Source organism: Schistocerca piceifrons, chromosome 4 (assembly GCF_021461385.2).
Source record: "Schistocerca piceifrons isolate TAMUIC-IGC-003096 chromosome 4, iqSchPice1.1, whole genome shotgun sequence".
In the NCBI taxonomy this organism is placed as follows: domain Eukaryota; kingdom Metazoa; phylum Arthropoda; class Insecta; order Orthoptera; family Acrididae; genus Schistocerca; species Schistocerca piceifrons.
The window spans coordinates 560,154,601-560,177,527 of NC_060141.1; positions in this window are offsets into that span (position 1 = coordinate 560,154,601).

Consider the following 22,927-nt stretch of genomic DNA (forward strand, 5'->3'; position numbering starts at 1 on the left):
GATCGAATGAAGGGTAGAGCCACGGGTCGTAACACATCTGAAATATAACGTCCACTGTTCAAAGTGCGGTCAATGCGAACAAGAGGTGACCGAGACGTGTAACCAATGGCACCCCATATCATCACGCCAGGTGAAACGCCAGTATGGCGATGACGAATACACGCTTCCAATGTGCGTTCACCGCGATCTCGCCAAACATGGATGCGACCATCATGATGTTGTAAACACTACCTGGATTCATCCGAAAAAATGACCCTTTGCCATTCGTGCACTCAGGTTCGTCGTTGAGTACACCATCGCAGGCGCTCCTGTCTGTGATGCAGCGTCAAGTGTAACCGCAGCCATGGTCTCCGAGCTGATAGTCCAAGCTGCTGCAAACGTCGTCGAACTGTTCGTGCAGATGATTGTTGTCTTACAAAGTCCCCATCTGTTGACTTAGGGATCCGTTACAGCCATGCGTATAAGATGCCCGTCATCTCGACTGCTAGTGATACGAGGCCGTTGGGATCCAGCACGGCGTTCCGTATTACCCTCCTGAACCCACCGATTCCATATTCTGCTAACAGTCATTGGATCTCGACCAACGCGAGCAGCAATGTCGCGATATGATAAACCGCAATCGCAGTAGGCTACAATCCGACCTTTATCAAAGTCGAAAACGTGATGGTACGCATTTTTCCTCCTTACACGAGGCATCACAACAACGTTTCACCAGGCAACGCTGGTCAACTGCTGTTTGTGTATGAGAAATCGGTTGGAAACTTTCCTCATGTCTGCACGTTGTAGGTGTCGCCACCGGCGCCAACCTTGTGTGAATGCTCTGAAAAGCTAATCATTTGCAAATCACAGCATATTCTTCCTGTCTGTTAAATTTCGCATCTGTAGCACGTCATATTCGTCGTGTAGCAATTTCAATGGCCAGTAGTGTAACAATACCTTCCAGCTACTTCTCAACGTAGTCGCCGCTTCGGCTTAAAAATTTGTTGTAGCGTTGTACCAATTTTTCGAATATCCTCGTCATAGAAGGCAGCCGCCTATACTATCCGCCAATTCTCTACGCTGGTCTACAGCTCGATGTCTGTGTCAAAATGTTTTCTTCATAGCCAGCGGTTCATGTGAGCAGAGATGAAACTCAGGGGGAGCCAATTAAGGGCTGTATTGTGGGTGATCAAACATTTCCGATGAAAGCGCTGCAAGAACATCTTCATTGCCTCTTTAGAGTGCGGCGGAGAATTGCCATGCAGAAGTAAACGCATGACAATTATGTTATGTGGGAGGCATGACAGCAGGCGAAATCTCTCATCAGGGCTTCATATTTGGCGGCAGACACTATTGTACTAGTCACCATTACGTGCTCCTTGTTCACTCATAACTGAAAAGAGCGACGTGACGCGATCGACGGGCATACTAGAGACACTTCGCAACATGTCCGTGCAAAGCTTCATCGGATTTTCACTATCGTTTCCACTTCGGGCTCCGTCTACGTTGCTTTTCGATCAGCCCTCACAAATAGCCAAGGTACTCTCACGAAAATAAAAATGTCCGTTAATATTATCAGTTACTTTGTTTTGTATAAACTAGAGAGTAAGTAATGTACAAAACAATTCAGTGACATTACCAGATCGTGACGAAGCGTAAAATGGATTTGCTTTCGCAGGATTCGTAGTGAACTTGTGGTCTGGCGTTGTTGGCACCCATGACATCTGCAGAAAGTGCTAGCTATAGCTTCTGTTGTTTTGGACCTGTATTGCATTGAGCCAAAATGGGTGTGGAGTGCAGCATGGCCGATCATCGCTTTCCTGCCTATGTGAGTTTTCTCAGATGAAGTCTGCTTCACCGGAGACGGAATGATGAAAAGTTGCAATGGTCGTGAATGTGCTATTGAGAATCCAGATATTCAGTGAGCTTTTGGGCAGGCATACTTAGTGATTTGTTAATAAGTTCCTATGTCATGTGATTCTTGCAATTTTACTCACGTAAGTAAGATTCCATAAAGTTTCGAGGTTACAGCCGCATGACGTCGACATCCTGCCATGAAATTTCGACTAACAACTATTCAGCCGTCTTCAGGTCAAAGTTTTACACTAGAGGTCGCTGTTACACGTAGCTGAATTCGTAGCAAGAATTGGTGCTGGGTGCATGAGCGCCCAGTGACCTTTCCTTTTTCTTTTTTACTCTCATAAATTTTTTGTAATAATTTCTCCGTCTTTCGGCATCTGCTACATGTTCAGGAGAGGTTTCTGACATCGATTCGGGAGCGGTGTGTTCGTTATTCCCAGCACTTTATCGAGGAACGAGTTTTTTCTGTTCTTTGCATTAATTACCTAACATAACTTCTTCTGATTATATCGTAAGTTTTCCGCCCTGAAATCGTCGAAGTCTAACGAATATTGTTGTGAAATACGAATGCATTTGAAATGGATCCTGGATGGAGTCAGATGCGGAGCCATGAACGATTGATGGTAGCAACTGTTAACAGCTCTCTCTAAACAAAAGCTACAGTCTTTACCCTGAAACAAACTAACAAACTAACCACAATCCCTAGCGGACTACCACAGCAGAGCGCAGAATCTACCATATCACTGAAATTTTATTTCGGTAATGAATTCATCTGACATTCGCTTCCTCATCACCTTATTGTTTAATACGTGAGCTTTAATTTATTTCACTACTTCCTTCTTCTGCAAACTGTTAATCCTGGCAAAAGGGCGACTGTAACACCTATCATGCTCCTACTTAACTGAGAAGTAGCGGCTCCGGTCTCGGAAACTGACATACGTCTGGGAGAGCTGTGTGCTGATCACTTGCCCCTCCATATCCGCATCCAGTGACGCCTATGGGCTGAGGATGAGACGGCGGCCGGTCGGTACCGTTGGGCCTTCATGGCCTGTTCGGGAGGAGTTTAGTTTAGTTCAGTTTTGGTATTTCTAGAGTTGCGTTCAGATTATTTCCTGTGTACTGTTGGAATAACAAAACACAGTGAAGGTATGTATCTTTGCTCGCGTAGTCGTTCTACCATTTCGAGTTTAACTGATACTGTCTTCACGTTCTAATTTACTTCGCAAAAATATCTTTGTTACTGTCTCCTGCAATCCATCAACTGCGGATATTGAGTATTATCAAATTGTCTTTCTAAGTCGGTAATGAAGAACGTGGAGTAATTTTCAGGCTACACAACTCTTAATGAAAATATCTGGCGTAAACACTGCTTCTCTTTTAGCGGAAGAAATATTGTAACACCATCATCTAAATGTGATATACGTATCCGAAATTTGTCAAACTGTCACAAGAGGAACGTCAGGTAAATTCAGTTACACTTGTATAATAATAACTGATAAAATACTGTAGAAGACTGTGCATAACAATGGTCACGACTCTCCTTGTGGTCATTTGTTATAATTATTTCGCCATCATCAGATTCCTTTTCCGAGATCTTACAATATCTCTTTTCCTATTCGGCTTTTAGTTCAGAATCTTCTGGGGAATTCTATGACCTGGTTCTCTTATAGGTGTTGTCTCCAATTTTGCGGATACTTTTGAATTTTCATTCACGTAGAAAATATTTAATACTGTTCTAAAATTCAAACAGCAGAGATGAGGTTCCTGAGGAGGACACAGAGCTGCGCAAGAAGAGGCATAATTATCACCTGTCCTAAAATAATTGACTGCATCTTCTTCAACACTGTAAGTTATACAAAAATGCAAAACACTCTCCAATGTTAGTCAATAAGCATCTGCTCGTCGTTATAATCGTGTTAGATGAACTGTACAACAAAGTTCACCCGCTAGCCGCTGAGTGGCTCTTTACTCTTCGGTTATGGCAGGTTTTGTGATGTTACATCAATTCGCTTTGCTCTGTTGCGGAGAAAACATGGCTGCGTATGAACTGGCATCTACCTACCCCTTCCTGTTAACCAGTGCGGCTTCCACCCAACGAGGTCCCTTTATACTCCTGCCTTTCATCCATCTACCATCCCACTATCTTAAAAACAGTAAATCATCCATTTTGTGTCCCTTGACCCGAAAAATCTACAACGTATGACATTCTCCCAGTGGCACCTCGTCCAAAATTTTAGCAATGTGCTACAACATCACAAAAACAAACAGAAAACAAATTCACAAAAAATATATTAAAATAAATTGTAGTACTCGATCAGTGACTGAAAATGTAGTCCATACGTCCCATTTTCCTGCTGTGGAATTTATGTGTAACTTTGGGGTTGAAACCCTCAGCATTGGTTATCACATTCTTCTCAATTCTTCTGCCTAACAACATCCTGTGTATTTACCACATATTTGGATAACACGGACAAAAAGGATCCCACAGTATGTTACAAACGCCAAGAAGGAAAAAGAATATTAGCATACAACAGGTTTCCAGTCTACCTCTTTTAGTTCCGTAAGAACCACATGGCCACAAGAAACACACACCACATTTAACAATATTATTGCCTATGTTAGGATCTACTGAAGGCTTTTACCGCCGATGTGTCATTAATTGCCACTTAAATATAAGAAATCGTACAAAGAGTGGCGTGTTTGTGATAAATCTTCAAAGAGCCAAAAATAACATTAGTAATATTCACTTTCACACCGGTGAAACATGGCTCTTTTGAATTGGCGTTCCTCTTCTGACATTTCATTGGTCGCTTGGTTAGAGCTCAGATAGCTTGGAGAAGTTATTGCTAACTCAATATTCTCTCTGTTCTGAGGATTGAAGAACTGTTAGTGCCAGTAGAGTTGAGGTCACATAAGAGAATGCACAGGCCAAATCAGACAGCTGCGTCCCTTCTCTGAGTGGATCATAGTGGTCTGAAATCGTTTCAGAACTTGACACTGTGATTTCTAGGCATCACGAAGGCGACGCTATAAAACATGTTTTCGTTCATTTTCTTTGCAAACCAACGCGCATTTGAGGGGAAATGGCGTAACTGTAGTGCAATTTTCAGCTTGCACTCGAAGGAAATAGCATAATTGTAGTGAAATATTTATAGTGCGTTGTAGCTTATTGGCACAGGATCGCCGGCCGCCACTGCACGCTGGTCTCCAGTTTACACTCCATAGATATGTACTTTCAGTTAATTATGTCCACTTCATTGGTTTCTTTCTATCCAACTACCCATCTTTCCTCATCATTAACAATACCAAACCCAGTACATTCGATCCCACTGCAGATACGTAGCAAGGCTATTCCCCACTCCTGTATATTCTCCGCACCTTCAATATGCCCAGACCACTTCCTTCTGTACGCCATGTAACTTTCTTGACCTTTTACCCTATGGACCATTCAATTTCATCTTAAGCAGTTTATGTCCTGATAAACAAGTGGATTCAATAAATATTGTTGTATTGAGACGTCAGTCTTCTGACTGGTTTGAGGCAGCCCGCCAACTATACCTCTCCTGTGCCAACCCTTTCATCTCAGGGTAGCACTTGCAACCTACATCCTCAATTATTTGCTGGGTGTATTCCAATGTATGTCTCCCTCTACAGTTTTTACGCCCTATGGCTCCCTCTTGTACCGTAGTTCCTGATTTTTCAGCAGACGTCATATCATCCTGTCTCTTCTCCTTGTCTATCTTTTCCATATATTCCTTCCCTCTCCGATTCTACGGAGAACCTCCTCATTCCCTACCTCATCAGTCCAGCTATTTTTCAATATTATTCTGCAGCACCACATTTCAAATGATTCTATTCTCTTCTGTTCCGGTTTTCCCACAGTTCTTGTTTCACGATCATACTACGCTGTGCTCCAAACGTATATTCACGGAAATTTCCTCCAGAAATTAAGACCTATGTTTGATACTAAGACACTTGACCAGGAACGTCCTTTTCGCCAGTACTACTTTGCTTTTTATGTCCTCCTTCCTCCGTCCATCATGTGTTATTTTGCTGCCTAGGTAGCAGAATTCCTTAACTTCATCTACTTCGTGACCATCAATCCTGATGTTAAGTTTTTCGTTTTTCTCATTTCTGTTGTTTCTCATTACTTTCGTCTTTCTTCGATTTACTCTCCGTCCATATTCTGTTCTCATTAGATTGTTCATTCCATTCAGCATATCATGTAATTCTTCTTCACTTTCACCCAGTATAGCAACTTCATCATTCTGAATTTTAACTCCACTCCTGAACTTTTATTTTATCTCCATAATTGCTTCTTCGATGTATAGATTGAACAGTAGGGGCGAAAGACTACATCCGTGTCTTCCTTTTTAATCCGTGCACTTCGGTCTTGATCTTCGGCTCTTGTACATACTGTATATTACCCGTCTTTCCCTGCACCTTACCTCTATTTTGCTCAGGATTTTTAACATTTTGCAAAATTTTACATTCTCGAAAGCTTAATCCAGGTTGACAAATTCTGTGAACGTGTCTTGACTTTTTTTTTAGTCTTGCTTCGATTATCAACCCCCAACGTCAGAACTGCCTCTCTCGTGCCTTTACCCTTCCTAAAGCTGGAGTGATTGTCATCTAACAGATCCTCAATTTTCTTTTCTATTCTTCTGAATTCATCCTTGTCAGCAACTTGGATGCAGGAGCTGTTAAGCAGACGGTGTGATAATTCTCTTACTTGTCGGCTCCTACAATCTTGGGAATTGTGTGGATGATGTTTTTTAGAAAGTCTGATGGTATATCGCCAGTCTCATACATTCTACACACCATCACGAATAATCTTTTTGTTGCCACTTTCACCAATGAGTTTAGAAATTCCGATCGTATGTTATCTATCACTTTTGCCTTATTTAATTTTAAGTCTACCAAAGCTCTTTTAAATTCTGATTCTAATACAGGATCCCCTATCTTTTCCCTATCGACTCCTGTTTCTTCTTCTGTTGCGTCATCAGATAGACCCGTAATGTACTCTTTCCACCTATCCGCTCTGTTCTCTTCCTTTAACGTGGAATTCCCATTGCACTCTTAATGTTAACGCCGTCGCTTTAAAACTTCACCGAAGGTTGTGTGTGTGTGAAATCTTATGGGACTTAACTGCTAGGGTCATCAGCCCCTAAGCTTACACACTACTTAACCTAAATTATCCTAAGGACAAACACACCCACCCATACCCGAGGGAGGACTCGAACCTCCGCCGAGACCAGCCGCACAGTCCATAACTGCAGCGCCTTAAACCGCTCGGCTAATCCCGCGCGGCTCACCGAAGGTTGTTTTGACTTTCCTGTATGCTGAGTCAGACCTTCTGACAATAATTACTTACTCGATTTCTTCACATTTTTTTTTCTCTTAGCATACCGCTCCAAAACGTAGCCAATAGTCATACGACAAAGCACTGGTGGCTTCCACTGCCATGACATCCACTAAACCACTTTTGACTGTCCTATCCAATGATTGGTCACATTAAAATACTTGGCTAAACCATGAACAGTAAACTGACATAGAAACATAGTCTAAAAATCATCCAAAAGAAAGCAAAGAGTGGACTAAAACTATGGCTGAGGGCCTGAATTCTTCCACCATTCCCACAGTACAGAGGATGTCAACGTTATCTGGATATCCGTTACGTGCACATTCTGTTAGTCCATTCGGGTACGTGAACGCGTTGTACCCCATTTCGTTATCACATCTAATTACCCTCCTGTACTCCAATCCCTTACTAATACATCAAATTTGCCTCCCGCTTCATCCTCATTGCACGTCATGATACATCTCAAACATCCTGCAAGCTCGACACCAACAACTCCACTGTTTTTCTCCTAGTTAATCGTTACATAGTGCCGATGCAATAAGGATACATCTAACTGAACCTGCACCTATACAGCCTCCACATCCCCTCTCAGAGCAGTTTCAACGAATTGTGTATTGACATTTAATGTTCCTATTTAATCCACTCCTCTCAACCTTTTCTCCCATCAGAGTTCCCTCCTCCTTTCCCATCTGATTATTTTCTACCATCTCTGTAACTATGGCCTAACCTCTATCCTAGTTAACCCGATCCCAAATCCCATTTTTCCTCCCTCTCGCTCTCACACAATACGTATTACCATATGCCAACTCATCAACTCAGCTGGTGAATGATTAGTCCAACGCACATGAGAATCTGATGAAATGAGCAACCAGACCAAGCAACCAAAGAAGCCTGGAGAATGGAAATAAAATTATGTGTTAGGAGTTGACACATGTTCAGCGAGTGGATAAAAGCAAGGAAATATCACAGACACAGCACACAAGCGTGCCTAATACGGTGTAGGACAACCGTTGACATTCAAAACAGCTTCCAGCCGCCTTGGAATGGGTAAATGTAGGTCCCGTACGGTTTTTAAGGAATATTGTAGCATTATTCCTGCAAAATAGTGCCATATTCAGCTAATGATGATGGGATGGGTAGCGGTCATGCACACTTCTCTCCAAAGTTGACTACATTGTCTCAGAAACATTATCTGGTGAGTACGGTGGCCAGGGGAGATGCGAAAATTCATCTTCCTGCTCACAAAACCAGCACTGGATGATGCGAGCTGTGTGAACAGCAGCCCTTTTATCTTGGAAAACAGCATCGCCATTGGGGAACAGACGTTGTGCCACGGGACGGACCTAATCAGGCAAAATGGTCACTTAATCCTTGGCAGTAATGCGACATTTCAGAGCGACCATGGAGCCCATGGACTGTCACGGTACGGCTGCACAAACCATCACCGAAACCACGCCATGTTTCACTCTTGAGACGTACAATCGGCCAGAAGTTGGAAACGGTGTGAATAGACACTCGTCAGAACAAATGGCACTCTTCAGTTCCCCCATAGCCCAATTCAATTGGCTCTTAGCACTATGGGACTCAACTACCGAGGTCATTAGTCCCCTAGAACTTAGAACTAGTTAAACCTAACTAACCTAAGGACATCACAAACATCCATGCCCGAGGCAGGATTCGAACCTGCGACCGTAGCGGCCTTGCGGTTCCAGACTGCAGCGCCTTTAACCGCACGGCCACTTCGGCCGGCCCCCATAGTCCAGCTTTTACCGCTTCAGCACCACGTTTTCCTGTTACCGACATTTGCATCATTCACGAGTGGGTTTGGAATTGAAAGACGCCCTGCAATTACCTGCGTCTGGGGGCCCCTTCGTATTGTTTTGATGCTGACCAACGGTTAAGACAATTAAGGCTTGGTATGACGAGTTTCCAACCTCTCGGAATGTAAACAGACATTCCACTGAGCATCAAGAGAGTTGACATGCCTTTCTTAACAGGTCGCAAGATGCTGTATGAAGGACTTCGCTTGCATGCGAAAGCTCAAGCATTGTAGAGAAACGACTTGACCCTTCGCCACAAATCTGATACCGAGATGTTGGACGTACAGGATAAAACCCCAACTATGTGGGAAATATTTTCTCTGATGAAATGACCTTCTGCATATGTAGGAAGTACTTGTTTTGCAAATCAAACTGCCTTTTCCTGCTGCTAGTTATTTTAACTAGTTATTTAAAGCAGTAAAAGAAACAAAAGAAAAGTTCGGAGTAGGTATTAAAATCCGTGGAGAAGAAATAAAAACTTTGAGGTTCGCCGATGACGTTGTAATTCTGTCAGAGACAGCAAAGGACTTGGAAGAGCAGTTGAACGGAATGGACAGTGTCTTGAAAGGAGGATACAAGATGAATATCAACAAAAGCAAAACGAGGATAATGGAATGTAGTCGAATTAAGTCGGGTGATGCTGAAGGAATTAGATTAGGAAATGAGACATTTAAAGTAGTAAAGGAGTTTTGCTATTTGGGGAGCAAAATAACTGATGACGGTCGAAGTAGAGAAATTATAAAATGTAGACTGGCAATGGCAAGGAAAGCGTTTCTGAAGAAGAGAAATTTGTTAACATCCAGTATAGATTTAAGTGACAGGAAGTCGTTTCTGAAAGTATTCGTATGGAGTGTAGCCATGTATAGAAGTGAAACATGGACGATAAATAGTTTGGACAGGAAGAGAATAGAAGCTTTCGAAATGTGGTGCTACAGAAGAATGCTGAAGATTAGATGGTTAGATCACATAACTAATGAGGAGGTATTGAATAGAATTGGGGAGAAGAGGAGTTTGTGGCACAACTTGACGGGAAGAAGGGACTGGTTGGTAGGACATGTTCTGAGGCACCAAGGGATCACAAATTTAGCATTGGAGGGCAGCGTGGAGGGTCAAAATCGTAGAGGGAGACCAAGAGATGAATACACTAAGCAGATTCAGAAGGATGTAGGTTGCAGTAGGTACTGGGAGATGAAGAAACTTGCACAGGACAGGGTAGCACGGAGAGCTGCATCAAACCAGTCTCAGGACTGAAGACCACAACAACAACAGTTATTTTATTTATCCCATACGCGTTTCGCCTTCCCCTGTTCTCAGGCATCATCAGTGGCATATATAATGATACAGTTTTGTTAGTTATAGATTATCAAACAGTTCACTTCGTGATGTTTCGTAAAAATGTAATTACTTACGATTTGCTGATCTGCGTTTCCTCACATCTGGTCTGGAGGTCGCACTATCACTTTTATCACTGTTCTATATTCACATCTTTGTGTTTTCGCCTTCCACACACTGTTCACCATGTTTCTCACTCGTTTTTGTAGTGGACTATCATTCTTCTGTCACTCTATACAACTATATCGTCGTGCACTTCTTTTCATAATGTAAATATTGCTATTGCATTACGTGTTTCATCGTCTTTTGTATGTCACCTATTTGTTGCCAACCTAACGAAGTATATGTTCGTTACTAACTTCTGTTTATGATGTTTATACCGTGTGTGTGCGTATGAGTAAGATAGAGATGGGAGGATAGAGCGTTTTTTTTGGAGGGGGGTGGGGGGGGGGGGGGCAAGGGGGCGTGTTGGTTGTACTAGCTGTTAGCGAGTGGCTGAAAACTTTGGTGACAGCTGTTTTGACTTTTCGTTTCAATATTCTGGGGAGAGGTCATGGATGAGTGAGTTTAAAGATGTTGGGTTCTGTTATTGTTACATTGGACAGCATTATTATATTTATCATTTTAGCGAACATTATTCTATTATTTTATCTATTAATGTAAATAATGAATTGCTTGGCATGTGTAATTGGTCATTAAACAGGATTTTCCCCTCTGCTTTGGTTTTATGTATGTGGTAATTTTCTTGCATGGTCAGAAGGTGCTTTTTATTGTTGATTGTAATTAGTCTCATGTCATCTTCTCTAGTAGTTGGTTTGTGGTCATTTTCTCTCAGGTGTTCTGCAAATGTGGAGTAGTTTGTCCCATATTTCCATGCTCTCATGCGATCCTTGTATCTGACATCAAATGTTCTCCCTGTTTGCCCTATGTATGTGCCTTCACAAATGTTACACTGTAACTCGTATATACCCGCTTTCTGGTATATGTCTCTGATTTTGTCAGTTTTGGGGTGTATTTTTGTATAGAATTGTCTGTTGTGTATGCTATGTTTATTCCCTGTCTTTTGAAAATGTTGGTGATTTTGTGGGTGAGTTTGTGTTTGTATGTCACTGTGTACCATCTTTTGTTTTCTTTCATCTTTTTCTGATTATCCTGTATATGTCTCTGATTTTGTCAGTTTTGGGGTGTATTTTTGTATAGAATTGTCTGTTGTGTATGCTATGTTTATTCCCTGTCTTTTGAAAATGTTGGTGATTTTGTGGGTGAGTTTGTGTTTGTATGTCACTGTGTACCATCTTTTGTTTTCTTTCATCTTTTTCTGATTATCCTGTGTAGTAGTTATGGGACTGCGTGTTTGTGTTTGGTTCTGTTGTGTTGTTATCTGTGGTTTGGAGCTTTCTGCTTTTATTTTACTTTTAATTTTGTTGTTTAGCTTTGTGACTGTGTTATTATTGTAACCATTATTTTGTGCTATCTACATTATTATGTCCATTTCTTTTTGGTAGCTTTCTTTGGTGAGTGGTACAGTGCTGAGTCTATGGAGTATTTGTCGAAGTGCTGCTTGCTTTTGTGCGTGTGGGTGGTTCGAGGATTGGGGAATGATAATGTCCGTTGCTGTGGGTTTACAGTAAATTTCAAACATATGCTTATTGTTTTATTTTTTGATTGTTATAGCTCCAAAGGAACATACATAGGGCAAACAGGGAGAACATTTGATGTCAGGAACACACGAGAGCATGGAAATATGGGACAAACTACTCCACATTTGCAGAACACCTAAGAGAAAATGACCACAAACCAACCACTAGAGAAGACGACATGAGACTAATTAGAATCAACAATAAATAGCACCTTCTGACCATGCAAGAAAATTACTACATACATAAAACCAAAGCAGAGGGGAAAAACCTGTTTAATGACCAATTACACATGCCAAGCAATTCATTATTTACATTAATAGATAAAATAATAGAATAATGTTCGCTAAAATGATAAATATAATAATGCTGTCCAATGTAATAATAACAGAACCCAACATCTTTAAACCCACTCATCCATGACCTCTCCCCAGAATACTGAAACGAAAAGTCAAAACAGCTGTCACCAAAGTTTTCAGCCACTCGCTAACAACTATAGTCTGGGAGACGAGTCTTTGGTATTGACAGCTCGGTAGCGTCTTTCCGTTGCCTAGCGACCGCAGGCAGGCAGCCAATGACGGCCTGACTTTGAGCGGGTAGCAAGGGCCACGTTGCCGCTCTGAAACCCGGTCGCGCGCACTTACGAAACTTACCAGTGTCTCGTGTGCAGGCGGTGCGGTCGTTCGTCGTTTGTCTGAAGTTGAATTCGCAGTTTATTTCGTTTTTGTTGTTTTTAGTGTTTCTTTGTTTGTTTCGTTGTAAACAATGTCTAGTGCGGCGGGTAGTACCAGCCCAACACAAGAAGTGAAACGGAGGAAGAAAAGTGTGCTACACACCCAGGCCCGTGAATTCGTGTGCTCTGTGAGGGATTACTTTGAGAAAGAAAAGGACAATGGTGGGCCCTTAATTCTGTTGTTCAGGTTGTGAAGAGAACTGCAGCAGCATTGAAAATAAGTAAGAACACTGTTGTAAAGATAGGGAAAGAACAGTATAGTGTAGATTGTGACGAGAGTGGCACAACAAAGCTGCACACACCAGGAAAGAAGCGACCGAGAAATAAGCAGGTGACAGCTTTGGACGATTTTCAGAAAGACGCTATTCGTCGTCGTCATATATACAGCTATTATAAGAGAAGGGAACATCCCACTCTATCTAAATTACAGGTGTCGCTTCAGAAAGACGATCTTTTTAAAGGGAGCAAATTTTCATTGCGTACAGTGTTGAAAGACATAGGTTTAACGGACGCAAAATATTAATGGAAAGGACAGATGTAGTTGCATGACGGTGCAGATTTCTGCGCAGGATCATGGGTGTGGAATTCGAAAGTATAGTGTGGTTAGATGAAACTTGGGTCAATGCCATTCTTTACGTGGAGGCTGGAATGATGGAACGCCCGAGGGGACAATGGCAGTGCCTGTTGGCAAAGGAGGGAGTATTATTGTCTTACATGCAGGAATATCGAAAGGTTTTGTGCCAAACTGCTTGAAAATGTTTCGGTCAAAAAAGACGGGAGATTACCATGAAGAAATGAACAGTGTAGTATTTCAAGAATGGTTCGAGACATCGCTTATGACGAATCTGACAAGTCCATCAGTGATAGTTATGGACAATGCGCCTTATCATTCCGTTGTTCACGATAAGGCACCAACCTTGGCAACAAAAAAAGACGATTACATTCAGTGGTTGAAACGGCGAAAAGTAGATTTCAGAGAAGATTTAAGGAAGGCGGAACTGCTCGAAATTGTGGCACAAAAGAAACCCCAATTTCCAACATATGAATTGACGAGTTTGCTAAAAGGCACGGGCATGAAATCGTTCGACTTCCTCCATACCACTGTCACTTCAATGCAATTGAAGGAGTGTGGGCGCAGATAAAAAATTACATTGCTGCAAAAAATAAAAAATTCACGATCTCTGAAGTGGAAATTCTCCTTCCAGCAGCTATCAATAAAGTGACAAGCGAGACGTGGGCTAAAATTGTAAACAGCACTGCAAGTGCCATCATAGAGGCGGCCAAAACCGAAGGGGTTGTGGAAGAATGCATCGAAAATTTAATTATACATCTGGGAGAGAGCAGTGATAGTTCGAGTAGTGCTGAGGAAGACAATGTCAAATCAGATTCTGACAGTGATGTGAATGGTGTTTTTCCATTACGGTAACTACAACGTATTCAGGAATGTAAGGAGGGAGTTTGCTATCGATCTACAACCAGATCATCATATTGTGAGTACTTTCTTCAGATTATAACTCTTAATACACTGACAAATTATTCTGTAGCTTGTAGTAGAACAAATTAATAATGCTAATACTTAACAATGGAAACCAAAACTGCTAATGTTCAACAACTTGCGAAAATAGCTTTCATTTCAGTTGTGAAGTTTAACAAATAACTTTATTATGTTTCAGCATCTTAGATACTTGTACTAAATAGCTCTTATCAGTTTTCGAGTTAATATATTTCAAGCATCAACTTTAAATAAATAAATTCACGCGTACCAATACGACTTGTATTTTGTCTCGCTTTTATTTCTGCTGCTAGAGAATGCGTGTAGCAGACAGGGCGCCGCGTGCTGTGAGCCACGTTCGGCAACAGCGCCGTCTGTCCGCCGGAACTGTCAGTACCAATCACTCGTCTCACGGACTATAGTACGAGTACAACCAACACGCCCCCTCCCCCCCCCCCCTCCAAAAAAAGCTCTATCCTCCCATCTCTATCTCACTCATACGCACACACACGGTATAAACATCATAAACAGAAGTTAGTAACGAACATATACTTCGTTAGGTTGGCAACAAATAGGTAACATACAAAAGACGATGAAACACGTAATGGAGTCGCAATATTTACACTGTGAAAAGAAGTGCACGACGAAATAGTTGTATAGAGTGACAGAAGAATGATAGTCCACTACAAAAACGAGTGAGAAACATGGTGAACAGTGTGTGGATGGCGAAAAAACAAAGATGTGAATATAGAACAGTGATAAAAGTGATAGTACGACCTCCAGACCAGATGTGAGGAAACGCAGATCATCAAATCGTAAGTAATTACTTTTTTTTTACAAAAATTGCGAAGTGAACTGTTTGATAACCTAAAACTAACAAAACTGTATCGTCACAGATCCCACTGATGATGCCTTAGAACAGGAGAAGGCGAAACGCGTATTTGATAAATAAAATAAATAGCAGCAGGAGAAGGCAGTTTGATTTGCAAAACAAGTATTTATATGCTAGCTGCGGAGGATGGCCACACAAACAAACTTGTTATATGTAGGAAAGTTAATCGACTGAGCTGTCGCATTTGGGGTTCGGAAAACCGCCATTGTCTTAGGGAAGATGTCAGAGAGAGAGAAAAAGTGAACGTGTGGTGCGCTCTGATGAAAGACAGCATAGTTGGACAGTTTCTCTTCATCGAGCAGACGGTAACAGGAGCCGTCTATCTGGACATGGTTAAGCAGTGTGCTGTCTTCAACCTCTTCCACTTTAGTCAAATATGACTTCGAATAGGATGGTGCATCATCGCATTGAAATTTACGTATTCGTGACTTCCTGGACCGAACATTTCCACAGCGATGAATAGAACGTGATGGACCAACGAAGAGGCCCCCGAGATCTCCGGGTTCAAACTCTGTGGATTCCTACCTGTGAGCTCATGAGAAAGACACGGTATATCTTACCTGTTCGTGGGCTTTACGATCTCCACAGAATAACTATTGATGCAAAAGTCACTCCAGACATGCTTGTACACGCATGGGTTGAGGTACAATATCGTCTAGACACTTTACGGGCTACGAGAGTATCCCATGCAGAACTGTTGTTTTACTTTTGTTGTGCAAAACTTCTTGAGATACTTTACGTCGTGCGACAAACCGCAAGCATTTACGTCTCATAGTCTTTTTTTAAATTGAATATGGAAATCAGGAAGGTCTGATGCGGACACCTTGTATTATGGTGGTAATAAATAATTAATTATCAGTTTGTGTACAAGTAAACCACAGAATGAATGGAACAGACGACGCAATTCTGCATTTGTGTTGAAACCATTCGGGCGGGGAGTGATTTATATTCGAGATTATATCCCGAGGCACGTTTACTACATGTGTATAGATCTATGATCTGAGCTACAATGATTAATTGGCAAGTAATGTGTTGTGCGATTTATGCTCTTTGCGAACTTATTATCGTGATATATCAAGTTGAATTGAGTGGTTAGCCGGCCGGTGTGGCCGTGCGGTTAAAGGCGCTGCAGTCTGGAACCGCGTGACCGCTACGGTCGCAGGTTCGAATCCTGCCTCGGGCATGGATGTGTGTGTTGTCCTTAGGTTAGTTAGGTTTAATTAGTTCTAAGTTCTAGGCGACTGATGACCTCAGATGTTAAGTCGCATAGTGCTCAGAGCCATTTGAACCAGCCAATTGAGTGGTTATGGCGAAGGATAAAATATCGTCATGCTCTAGTCGCTAGCATATGATATTAGTGCGTGAACAGTGCAGCCAAGTGAAGTAGCATTTCATTATAGAAATCAAATTCCACTACAACCATTGAATGTTGTCTGCTGTCAGACACATTTCATGCCATATATTCATGCGGGTCGGTGAGTAGTTGTCTGTCTGAAAGAACCTTATTCACTTACACGTCTGCTAGAGCAGCTTATCTTTGGGTTGGGCTGCAAGGCATGTCTATAGCTAGCAAGTCGCCTAAATTCTTGGTGAACCGGGAGATAGAAATGCTTGGCGGAGAGAATCATTTAGCAAAGACCTTATGGACGGTAGACAAAGGCGAGACAAATTCTTCCGTTCGATGCTATGGCGTCGTGCCGATATGTGAAATGTGTCCCGATCAGAATGGGAAGATTTTGAAATTTGGACTGAAATGGTGGTATATTCATCATTTTGATTTGCAGCTCCTTGTGTTGGCTGTGTTTGCAGTTAAAATTGTTGGATGTGAGGTCCGCCAGTACCCAAACATGTTTCGGCACCACTGTGCCATCATCAGTGGGTTTTAGTTTTTATTTTTCTGCAATGTGAACATTGTCATTAAATGATTATAAAATTATGTGCATCTTTATTTCAAACAACAGTCGTTTCATTTTGTAAATACCTTTACATTTGGTGTGCATGATTTTTATGGATCACTTGCGTGTTAATTACTAAAGGCAGCTTGTCCTCTGCAACCAAACGATGATGATGAGAAAGTTTTTTGCTGGGAGTTAACCTGCCTTCTAGAATGTAATTTAGTTTGTCGCGATGTTTTCGCGCCGATATTCGTTTTTACCACGTTTTCGTGTGGCAAGCACTTCCGTTCTCCGCATCATGCTGAGGTGTTGTCATGCACACGTAACTATAACAAGTATTTTCTACAAATAATGTAGTAAAACGATTTTCACTTCACCAAAACATTGTGATTGTGGTTGTCGTGTGTCCCAGCCCAGTCAGTGTTCATTTGTACACTAGATACAATAGATACACTAAAATCTGCAAAGACGCACCATTTACACACAAAAGTAATACCATATAAAAAACGACATACACGGCTAAGAAGCGCACAGGAAACACACACAGACGCACGCACTCACGCACACGCACACGCACACACACACACACACACACACACACACACACACACACACACACACACAAGATAAAATGCAAACAAAATTCAAATTAGGCGCCGAACTCTCTGGTGAACATAAAAGCTGTACATCAGATATTGGTACATAAACTAGTAACAACAAGAATCAGCAGTGGGCGAATGATTCAATGTCTTTCTGAGATAGTCCCCTCACTGGACTACCGTAGCGGGAACCTCAGATCATCTCTAAAATTCCCTATCATCTTTAAACTTCCATAAATTTTAACAGTTTACTAATAATCTTGCCTTGTACTCTCGGTTTCCGTTAATTATTTTATTTCCTTTGTAAATTATTATGATTACTTCAGTTTTTTTCCTGAATAGAACGTTTGCTTTGAATAATGGAACAATTTATGTCACTATATGAAAAAATTCTAAAGCGTACGACGTGTTTTAAACTACTAGTAAGCAGGTCTGTAAATATGCTCTAAATGAAATGAAAAAAAAAGTTTTGCATCATCCTGGTTCCCAGAACTCCGGGAGATTAACGTCGACTTTGGATATTGTATCACACACACAGTTCCTTTGACTGTTCAGAGATGTCACTAAACTTGCCCAAAGATGTAAACAACCATGCATGAGAAGCGCCTATTAGACGGAGGGGGTCCAACAGACGATCAGTTCCAGTCATTCCACCAGGAAGGAGGTACACGGCTCGTGTTGTGTCTAGTTCCACCATGCCTAGGCGGTCAACACCGCGGTTCGATCGCGTACGCATTGTCACTTAGTGCCAGGAAGGGCTCTCAACAAGGGAAGTGTCCAGCCGTCTCGGAGTGAACCAAAGCGATGTTGTTCGGACATGAAAGAGATACAGAGAGAGACAGGAACTGTCGATGACATGCCTCACTCAGGCCGCCCAATGGCTAATACTATAGTTGATGACCGCTACCTACAGGTTATTGCTCAGAGGAACCCTGACAGCAACGCCACCATGTTGAATAATGCTTTCGGTGCAGCCACAGTACGTCGTGTGACGACTCAAACTGTGTGCAATAGGCTGCATGATGCGCAACATTACTGCCGACGTCCATGGCGAGGTCGATCTCTGCAACCACAGCACCATACAGCGCGGTACAGATGGGCCCAACAACATGCCGCTCAGGATTGGCATCACGTTCTCTTCGCCGATGAGTGTCGTATATGCCTTCAACCAGACAGTCGTCGGAGATGTGTTTGGAGGTAACCCGGTCAGGCTGAACGCCTTAGACACGCTGTCCAGCGAGAGCAGCAAGGTGGAGGTTCTCTGCTGTTTTGGGGTGGCATTGTGAGGGGCCGACGTACACGGCTGGTGGTCATGGAAGGCGCCGTAACGCCTGTACAATACGTGAATGCCATCCTCCGACCGATAGTGCAACCATATCGGTAGCATATCGGCGAGGCATTGGTCTTCATGGACGACAGTTCGTGGCCCCGTCGTGCACATCTTGACAATGACTTCCTTCAGGATAACGACATCGCTCGAATAGAGTGGCCAGCAACCCTATCGAACATGCCTGGGACAGACTGAGAAGGGCTGTTTTTGGAGGACGTGACCCACCAGCCACTCTCAGTGATCTACACCGAATCGACATCAATGAGTGGGACAATGCGGACTAACAGTGCCTTGATGAACTTGTGGATAGTATGCCACGACGAATACAGGCATGCGTCAACGCAGGAGGACTTTCTACTGTGTATTAGAGGTACCGGTGTGTATAGCAATCTGGACCACCATCTCTGAAGGTCTCGCTGTATGATGGTACAACATGCAATGTGTGGTTTTCATGAGCAATAAAAAGGGCGGAAACGATGTTTATGTTGATCTCTATTCCAATTTTCTGTACAGGTCCCGGAAATTTCAAAACCGAGCTGATGCAAAACATTTTTTGATGTGTGTATCATGTTGGCATCAAATTTCACCATAATTCTTTTGGTGCGTCTGCGACGGGGACTTGGACCGCTACACCCAGTGCTACAATCGCACGGTTTTCTTGCAGGTGACCGACGAAAACACTTAAGACACAATGCCGTTCAGAATCGACACGAAACGTCCTCAGGATGGGTACCATAAAGGGCAATGGTTCCCACACGTTTGCACTCGAAATCGACAGTTCGCAGTTCGATGAGCAACAAGAGGGCGTTCTTGACAGCATTCAACCTTTCTTTAGGGGCATCGTGAGCCTGCAGCCCCACTGAATGCAATTTCACCTCCTTGGTGTATATGCGCTGTACTGGCAGAAGTAAAGCTGTGAAGACGGGGCGTGAGTCGTGCTTGGGTAGCTCAGTTGGCAGAGCACTTGTCCGCGAAAGGCAAAGGTCCCGAGTTCGAGGCTCGGCCTGGCACAGAGTTTTAATCTGCCAGGAAGTTTCATATCAGCGCACACTCCGCTACAGAGTGAAAATCTCATTCTGGAAACATCCCACAGGCTGTGGCTAAGCCATGTCTCCGCAATTCCTTTCTTTCAGGAGTGCTAGTTCTGCAGGGTTCACAGGAGAGCTCCTGTAAAGTTTGGAAGGTAGGAGACGAGGTACTGGCAGAAGTAAAGCTGTGAGGACGGGGTGTGAGTCGTGCTTGGGTAGCTCAGTTGGCAGAGCACTTGCCTGCGAAAGGCAAAGGTCCCCAGTTCGAGTCTCGGTCCGGCACACAGTTTTAATCTGCCAGGAAGTTTCATATCAGCGCACATTCCACTACAGAGTGAAAATCTCATTCTGGAAACATCCCCCAGGCTGTGGCTAAGCCATGTTTCCGCAATATCCTTTCTTTCAGGAATGCTAGTTCTGCAGGGTTCGCAGGGGAGCTTCTGTAAAGTTTGGAAGGTGGGAGACGAGGTACTGGCAGAAGTAAAGCTGTGAGGACGGGGCGTGAGTCGTGCTTGGGTAGCTCAGTTGGCAGAGCACTTGCGCGCGAAAGGCAAAGGTCCCCAGTTCGAGTCTCGGTCCGGCACACAGTTTTAATCTGCCAGGAAGTTTCATATCAGTGCACACTCCGCTACAGAGTGAAAATCTCATTCTGGAAACTGCATGCAGTTATTAACTGGGTTCTTTATTCATAAACAAAGAGCTACTTAACTTAAGCTGCCATGTACTGTGGTACAAACTCTCTGATCTTGTCCACTTTAGCCTCACTGCAGGTGAATTTCAAAGTCCGCTGTGTATTCTATTCTGTTCGCTGTGTGCTGCCTGACTGTGTGCTAGCAGCTGTGACTGTGGCTCCAATTCAGTGACATGCTGGGACTCACTAGGTGCAACTAACTCGAACTAACTGGCCCTCCAGTCCTCCGTGGCTATCTAAATACTGTTAGCAGAGAGGGTGTTTCCAGCGAGTCTGTCGTTGGTCTGAATCGATCTTCTTGTAACCTACATGCCACATGGTGTGCTGGCGCCAGCTTATGCCAGCACATTATGCACACTGGTTTCTACATCACTACAAATGCAATTATTCAAAACTGACCTGCAAAGAGTTATGAGAGAAATTATTTAATTGGCAAACTTAACTGACCAATCACGAAAGTGTGTCATGTGCGTGCTACAAGAAAAGAGTTAGGCTATCCCATCCCAGTCTAGTACTGCCATCAAGACTGTGTGCAAACATAAATCACGAGTGCAATTCTCACTTGAAGAACAAATTTGAAGTTTTATGTGACTAGTGGGATGATTAGAATTGAAAAAAACTACAACATGGGAACAGACACCATGTATTGTTTTGTTAATATTATGGTGCTCGGAAGGTTGAGATCAGACTCTGCGATCGTTACTGTGTTCAAAGATTTCAGATTGTCTACCAGACATTGTTGATTGTGATAATTCATTTTTCTCATTTCGGTTTGAGTTAATAAATGAGGTCGCATCCCATGTACTGAGACTGTATTGTAGCATCGTAGAAGTCTTTCTGAGAGCCACTTCAAAATTCACTTTAGATACCATGTTAGGAGTCACGATCTGGGAGAAGGAATTCAATGGAGACATCGAGACAGTTTTAGACGGAACGAGGTAAGCAAGCCTCCACCTTATGACTGAGGGAAGAATCAGGTGAAACTTGTTCCTTCGCGGTCGACGTCCAACCTTTCGCAAACTACAATTGCTTAGTTAGCGTCGCGGCGGGAACATTTCTTCTCTGTCATTTATTGGACGGCAGAGGAAATGCTACAAGTTGTCCATAATGTGTGATTTACGTAACACACAATTTTTCGGGCTACATTATCCCATTACCAAGTTCTATAATAAAATGAAAACACAAATGATTACTTCGCGCTACTAATGTACACGTAACAGAAATTTGTCTATACTGATATGTAGTATTACTTTACCGAGTATTGGACCAGATTTGCGACTGCATTCAGAACTTCCTTGCAGACAAAATCTACAGAAATAAAGGTAATTTCTGGAGTACCCGAAGGATGTGTGATGAGACTGTTATTGTTTACAGGTAAATGGTCTAGTAGAAAGCATCGGAAGCTCTTTAAGACTGTTGCAGATGACACGGTTGTCTATAAAAAAAGTAGCAATGTGGAAGGACAGTATCGATTTACGGATTGTCCTGCAGAAGATTGACGAACGGTGCAGGCTCTGGCAGTTGACCCTGAACGTAAGTAAATGTAACATACTTTGCATAGACAGGAAAAGAAATCGACTGCTGTATAACTGAACTGCACTATCGGTGATAAATTTCTAGAACCAGTATCCACCGTAAAATATATAGGAGTAACCATCCACAGCGATCCTAAGTGGAATGACCATACGAAACAAATAGCAGGAATAGCAGATGCCAGACAGATCTTAAGGAAATGTAACTCATCCATAAAGGAAGTGGCTTACAAGGCGCTTACTCGACGAACTCTTGAGTATTGTTCTTCAATCTGGGATCCTTATCGCATAGGACTGACAGCAGAGACAGAGAAGATCCATCGAAAAGGGGCGCGTTTCGTCACGGGATGATTTAGTCTGGGCGACAGTGTTACAGAGAGTCTCAAGAAACTCCATTGGCAGACGTTAGAAGAGAGGCGTCCATCATACAGAGGTTTGATATTGAAATTTCGAGAGAGCACTTTCGGGGAACTGTCGGAGAACATATTACTTCCACTACATACATCTCGCGAAATGACCACAGCGAGAAAATTCGAGAAATTAGAGATAATACAGAGGCTTACCGGCAATCATTGTTCACAAGTGCTATTCGCTAGAGGAACGGGGAAGGAGGGACCAGTTAGTGGTACCAGAAGCGGCCTCTGCCACAGGCCGTTACGTGGATTGCAGATTGTGATGTAGATGTACAGTGAAAAATAATAGTCAAGCAGAAAACATGCATTGTCAAACATCTTAAGACTTTTCC